Raw genomic sequence first — 7,750 nt, 5'->3', positions numbered from 1 at the left:
AATATGCGACTTTTAATGAAATGTTAGTACCTCTGAGAGGACATTGTTTCTGTTCAATATATTTGAAATCAAAACTTGCAAAGTACGGTCTGAAAATTATGTGCCTATACGACGCAAAGACCCATTACCGTACTTATTGTCAGCTTTCGTAAATTCGGGCAAAGGGCAGACATAATCGACAAACAATTCAGTTTGCAGAACCTATTTTTCAGACATATAAGAGGGTTACTGCTGACAATTGCTTTTCATCGTTCGATGATTATGATGATGATGATGATGATGACCACGACGATGATAATTTGTGGGGGGAAATCCCCAACCCGGCCGAGAATCGAACCCAGGACCCCGTGATCCCGAGGTAGCAACTCTAGCCACTAGACCACGAGCTGCGGTCATTATTCGAGTTAGTACGTGCTTTGAAACAGTGTGATCTCATTTATGTTGGAACAATGTGGAAAAATAAACGAGAAATCCCGAAAGAGATTCGGCCACAGATATCCGTACGAGTTCACTCACTGTGTGGATTTATTCGTAATAAAACTCTGGTATCTTATGTGTCAAACAGAAATAAAGCAGTGGTTATAGTGTCATCGATGCACCATTTACCCGAGGTTAATTCACAGTCATCCAAACCAGAAATCATCGAATTTCATAATTCAACCAAAGGCAGTGTGGACGCACGTGATCAGAAATGTGCAAATTATTCAGTGACCTAGGTTTTGGCCAACAACAGTATTTGGACCACTGTTGAATATATGTACGGTAAACAGTTTCATCATATGGAAAGCATCAAAGAAGAATAGCGAGATGGTGCGTCGAGACTTTATAAAAACAACTCGGCATGTCATTTATGAAGGCAAATATGGAAGAGAGGAAAATTAATTCAGAAATTTTTTCTATAGGTTTCCTTACTGCAAATATTTTGGAAACGAGGAAATGATAATAGGATCGTCGAACCTGCAGTGCAAGTCCAAGAGGGACCGAGTCAGCCAAAACAGACAGACCCGGCCGAGGTGGCCAAGCGGTTCTAGGCGCTACAGTCTGAAACCGCGCGACCGCTACGGTCGCAGGTTCGAATCCTGCCTCGGGCATGGATGTATGTGATGTCCTTAGGTTAGTTCGGTTTAAGTAGTTCTAAGTTCTAGGGGACTAAGGACCTCAGAAGTTAAGTCCCATAGTGCTCAGAGCCATTTGAACCATTTTTGAACCAAAACAGGCAGATTACACGAGGCCACATACATCCACGACTTAAAGACAAGAGAATTACCAAAACCTATTCTAAATGTCAAAAATACATGTGCATAATGCATTCCATTGACACATATGTTTGTCTTCACTCTGATGAATGAAAATAAGTGCCATTATTTAGAATAGGTTACTCTTCGTTGTTGTAGTTGATTCGTTCATGTACTACCTATTGTCATCTTTTGATTGAAAGTAGTTGTATGTGTTTTCTTTATAGTTTACTTAACTGAGATTATTTGAGTTTAAAAAATGTTTCTGAACATTGCAACTACCCCAAGAAGCTACTAACGTCAGTCTAAACAGCGAGGGTAATTACATGTTAAACTTAACTCCTTCTGCCCCTAGTTTATATGAAAGATACAGGACCAGGTAAAACTGTTGCACATGGAACTATATGCTAACTTGTAGCATATAAGAAACAGCTCAAGAGAACTAGCTTTTGTGGAAATACGTAGTCAGTCGAAAGCTGGATACAACGGCGCGAGAGCCCCATTCGACAGCGTTTACTCTACGCTGCAATAGGTATTCACGCCGTCTTCGTCTTGCCTTTCAATTTTATCTCACTTCTTGGATGTTTGTGTGAAAAGTTTCAACGTCGTCGTTATCAACCGTTATCACTGTACTCGAATTTTCACACTCTTTCAAATGACATTACAAAACAAAAACAAAAAAAAAAAACAAAAAAAAAAAGTCCTACAATATCTGAAGGCTTAAGCGAATTAAACAACACGGACCACTGCTTACTATCATGTGTCGAAAATTTCCATTCGATGCTTTGAATGGTTCACGTAACGAGACAGGCCCAGCCTTCCGTGTTTCACACTGTATCGTCACTTGCTTCTATTTCGTTGCACATTAAGGAGGTTGCATGTCAGCTTTTACATTTTTACTGCTAACCTTCTCCCACAAAAAGGGACAAAATCGAGGATAAAAACACGAAATTTCTATTTGCCGTGATGAATACTAGATTGGTCTAAATGTAGACAAGAGTAAGTCATTACAGACGAGTAGGAAAGAAAAATTGCGTAATTTTCGAATACAGCGTCAGTACTGTGCTGCTTCACACAGTCACGTCGATTAACTAGCTTTGCGTAAAGCCGTCGGCACGCGGACCGTGCTGTCGAACGTTAACGTTGAGCGTGCCAAGTTCGACGTGCTGCTGAACGCTCAGGAACGATGCGACTCGTGCATACGGTACGTGGCCCCCAACGTGGTATCCGCGATCGCAGCGCACTCCAGCGGCAGTTGAGGGATGTTTCTAGTTCGTAAATCACACTGTTTACCCAACGGGCACGCATAAAATTCTCACGTTAGCTCTATTAAAACGCACATTTCTTCCATCGTCCCCGAAAAGGAAAGTACCGTGTCCAATCGATAAGGACACAGGTTTATAAAAGTTCCGTTACAAACAGTGCGTCACAAATTTGGAATACTTCTCCGCATAAGATAAACATTATTTCATGAGTCCCACATTTAGTAAAACCCCGAGGTCAGTCTTATTTGATCACTGTTCCTACCCGGTAGCAGAATTACGAAGCGTAAAAGAAGAAGGAGTAAAATATCTTTTATACAAGTAGCGCAAGCTGTCCTTTAGATTAAGCCAATCGAACAAAGTCACCCCGTAAAAAAAGGTGAACTTGTATTTACATAACATCAAATATTATAGTCTACACTTGTATTAAACTAATAATAAAGTATCGGAACCTAATAAAAACGCGAATGTTAAGAAAAAAAATTGGTTGTGTCACGACGCGAACCATCGCCCCAACAAAATGAACTCTTTTGTGGACACTAACGCTATTCATTACGCTAAACCAACATATCACCTTTTGCTTCTAATCATAGTATCTTAGCGCTCGCTAAAAACATTAATCGTAGATATGTTACTAACTGAAATTTAATTATAACAAATTGTACCAAGAACAATGCCTTTTGGGTGAATCTTCAGTGTGTCGCTGCCTTCAAATAGCATACTCCCATTATACGCAAGTTACAATAATTCTTTTTCCACCAATATGGTTTCTCGGTATTTTATTGGAACGAATCACACAGTTAACAACGGGTTTTGCAGAGATTCTCAATTTGCTGGTGCTCGGAACGGCATATATACATATAGGCTTGAAATGAATGGCAATATGGCGCCTCACAACTCTGTACCGAAGGGAGACGGCGTGCGTGTGACGTAGGTGGCGTTGTGCCATCTCATTGGTCAACGCTCAGACGCACGCTCAGAATATCTGACGTGCCAGATATTCCTCTGCACGTTCGGAAAGACTCCCGAGCGTGCTGTTCCACGCTATGACGTCAGAAACTCGGCACGCTCAACGCTCGGATGCACGGTCCGTATGCCGACGGCTTAACGTTTCAAACCGATAGTCGACTTCGGTGTACGGGGACAATTTGATGAAAGTGTAGATCGTCTACAAAGCAGACCGCATACAGAAAACAAGTACTGCTGGAGTGTTTGGAATCGCCATCAAGTCATAAAATGAAGACAGCGAACCAATTCAGAGGCGGGCTGCTAGATTGCCTACAGGTAAGTTCGAATAACACGTAAATATTACGGAGATGCTTCCGAAATTCAAATGAGAATCCATGGAGGGAAGGCGATGTTCTTTTCTAGAGACACTATAAAGAAAATTTAGAGATCCCGGCATTTGAAGCTGACTGCCACACGATCCTATTGCCGCCAACATACACTGCGCGTAAGGAGCACAAAGATAAGATACGAGAAATTAGGGCTCATACGCAGGCACATAGATAGTCGTTTTTCCCTCGCTCTATTTGCGAGTGGAACAGGAAAGGAAACGACTGGTATTGATACGAGAGATCCTCCGCCATGCACCATTCGGTGGGTGCAGAGTATGTTTGTAAATGTAGAAAAAAATCTATAATGTACATAAATAGATAAATTTCAGATGGGTTTTGACATTTACAAAGAATGGATGGAGCAACGGCTGACAGACATGCAGCCTTCCAAACAATGTTTCTCGAGCAGAGAAATACTGATGTCTTCAACCCTAAACTGTAGCTGACTATTCGTGAGAATTAGGAACGCTTCTATAGTCGTGAGTAGGTCCGACAGATCGTGTTATTTTGAAATGATAATAAAAATAAAAGTACGTTTTATTTTCAAATTTGTTAATTAAATTTTGAAATTAATAATGTAGTATTTAGTCAAATCAACGATCGTAACTACCGTTTTTCGCTCTAGTTTGTTCTTACATAAATCAATCTGCACTATGAAGACACCATCGAAAAGAAGGTAGAAACCACCAGGTAATGACAAAACACTTACCTTAAATTTTAAAATGTGTTTCTTTAAAGGCTTCAAAACAAAAGTTTGAAATCTTCTTCTATGAAAATTTCGACAAGGTCAAAGTGAGCCAAGTTACAAACAAGAATTGCACAGTGGCTTAGAAGAAGTCACGCTAATAAGTAGCTTGCACTTAGCACAAAATTATACAGTGTCAGGATGACGCGTTATCATTAACTCCTTATCACTGTATAAAAAGGCATTTTTTGAATTGGTAGTCGGAAGGTGATTACGGGCTAGCGTTGAATTTTCGCCAATTTCATCTTCATACCTACATAATTCATCGTTCAACCAGTACTCTAATATGCTACGTTGACTTCCAGGAACATTAATTTAGAATTGCCATTACAAATATCCGCGATAAAAGAGAGAAACAGAAAAAGTAACAAAAAGAAATAAACCGCATACCTACAGCCGTGGCTCCAGTGTATCCACGCGTACGCTGATACTCGCCGTAAGCCGTCGGCAGGCACACTGGGCGTTGAACGTGCCCAGTTTTTGATTTCATAGCGTGGAGCAGCACGTTAGGGAGTCTTTCCGAACGCGCAGAGCAGCACCTAACTGTCAGATATTCTGAACGTGCGGCTGAACGTGGACCAATGAGATGACAGAACGCCACCTACGTCAACGCACGCCATCTCCTTGGATGCAGAGTTGTGAGGCGCCATATTGGCTTCTATTTGTAGCTGAAGCCCGGATGTATACATGCCGTTTCTGAGACCCAGCAAATTGGGGAGCTCTCGAAAACCCTCCGATAACTGTACGATGCGTCGTAATAAAATGGTAAGATACGTTATATTCTGTGTGAAGGAGTTACTGCAACTTGCGTATTATGAGGGTTGGCCACTTGAAATTAACAGCACGTTGAGGATCCATTGTTCTTGGTACAATTTGTTTTAATTAAATTTCAGTTAGTAACATAGCAACAGTTAAAGCTTTCAGGACAGGATAACAAACTAGATATGGTCTCCTAATACTTGTGATCGCGGCAGCGCAATGAGTAGCGTCACAGTTTCATGGCGAAAGTTTGAAGTGTTGATAGTTTGCATCCCACTACACCCAACAATTTTTTCTTCTAACCTTCGGTTTTTTAATAGGTTCTGATACTTTCTTATTAGTTTAATGTACGTACATGCTAAAATTTTCGATGTTATGTAAATATACGGGCGCTGTTTTTCAGAGATGAGTTTGTCCGAATGTCTTAATCTACAGAGTCCCTTGCACTACTTGCAGTAAGATATTTTGCCCTTTTTAGGTTTTGTGATTCACATGTAGAGATTCTGCTACTGAGGAGGAACAGTAAGAATGACCTTAGCGTTGTACTAGAAAGTGACAATGATTAAATAATTTTTATCTTACGGGGAGAAGTATTCTAAACTTGTATCGCACTATTTGTAATGGAACTTATCAAAGTCCTTATTGAGCGGACGTGGTACTGTCCTTTTTCCTTATAACATTTTCACGAATATTGAAGTTTCTAGTTTTGTATACTGCAGACAAAATAACCTGACTAGCATATGGGCAAGGGAGCAAAGTACGTTTTAACAGAGCTAATATGGGAATTTTACGCCCGTCCATTTCGTAAATAGTGTGATTTATAGGCCAGATACGGCCGATAACTGCCGCTGGAGCGCGTTGCGATCGCGTACACGACGTTGGTGCCGACGTACCGTGCGCACAAGTCGCATCGTTTCTGAGCGTTCAGTTCAGCAGCGCGTTGAACTCGGCACGCTCAACGTTCACGCTCGACAGCGCGGTCCGTGTGACGACGGCTTTAGGAGCAGCTCCGAGCAAAACATATTCGTCGCACAGCGCCGTCTTCAAATGGCTCTGAGCACTATGGGACTTAACAGCTGTGGTCATCAGTCCCCTAGAACTTAGAACTACTTAAATCTAACTAACCTAAGGACAGCACACACACCCATACCCGAGGCAGGATTCGAACCTGCGACCGTAGCAGTCGCGCGGTTCCGGACTGAGCGCCTTAACCGCGAGACCACCGCGGCCGGCAGCGCCGTCTTCGACTTATGGCCAGAAGGTACCTACGATCGGGAGAGTTCTGGCTCCCGCTACCATTTTTCCACACGTTCAAAGACTGAACAGTGTTGTACTGGATCCACTACTACAGTTAAAAGAGTTAAATACTTGGATGACACGATTTCTACATTTTAGTTCCCAGCAGTGTGGCAAGTTTACCGTGCGACCTTTGTCAAGAAGAACCGACACGGTTTCTCCTATAGCGAATAATAAATCCCACTATCATTACTAGTTCTTTAATGCTGAAACTGTCCGCCTGCTTAGCTGGTTGGTAACGTGCTTGCCTCCCATGCACTAGGCCCGGTTTCTATTCCCGGCCGGGTTGGAGATTTTCTCCGCTCAGGAACTGAGTATTGTGTTGTCCTCATCATCCTTTCATCCTCATCATCGGCAGCAAGTCGCCCAATGTGGCACCGAATGAAACAAGATTTGCGCTTGGCTGCCGACCCGAACGGGACATCTCGGCCAACGATGCCATGGGAAAGAAAACTGTAAAAAGATGAAACACAAAAATTGTAAGATGTACGACCTGTTTTAAACATCAGGTAACAGGTCTATAATTTGGCAATAAATAAATAAATAATACGATTATTTCATTTGAATGCGATACTACATCCGACTTTTTGTAGCACGAACGGCCCGATGCGCCGTCCAGCCTGGACTGAGCGACGTGAAATTACGTCGACATTCCATATACAGCGAACACTCCACCATTTGACTGTGCCGTTCCGTTCTGTCCCATTTCCGTGTACACGAGCACAGCAGAGCAGAGCAGAGGTGGACAGGGACCTGGCAGGGCGGCGGCAGTTGAGTTGGCAATGACGGCGCACAACAGGTGAGGGCGCCCTCGCGTGATGCCGAGGCGAGGCGAGGCTTGGCGGTCAAGGCCGCGCCTGCCCGCCGCCACACCGCCGCGCATTTCGTACCTTCCGCAGCTATTCGACATACCTGATCACCGAGCGGCAGGTAAGTCTCCTCATTAGGAAACCAGTGGCCAAGTTGTAAAGTATACACTGTACAATCACGTACAAGGTAGAAAACAGCCTATGGGATTAACACTTTCCACACTGAGCCGTTTATACATGTTTTGTCCCTGCACTTGCAAGCATTTTCATGGACTTTTTATCGAAGTCGTGTAAAAAATACACAGAT

Source organism: Schistocerca piceifrons, chromosome 3 (genome assembly GCF_021461385.2).
Source record: "Schistocerca piceifrons isolate TAMUIC-IGC-003096 chromosome 3, iqSchPice1.1, whole genome shotgun sequence".
Taxonomy (NCBI): Eukaryota; Metazoa; Arthropoda; class Insecta; order Orthoptera; family Acrididae; genus Schistocerca; species Schistocerca piceifrons.
The sequence above is the reverse complement of the archived record's forward strand: the minus strand, read 5'-3'. Positions refer to the sequence as shown.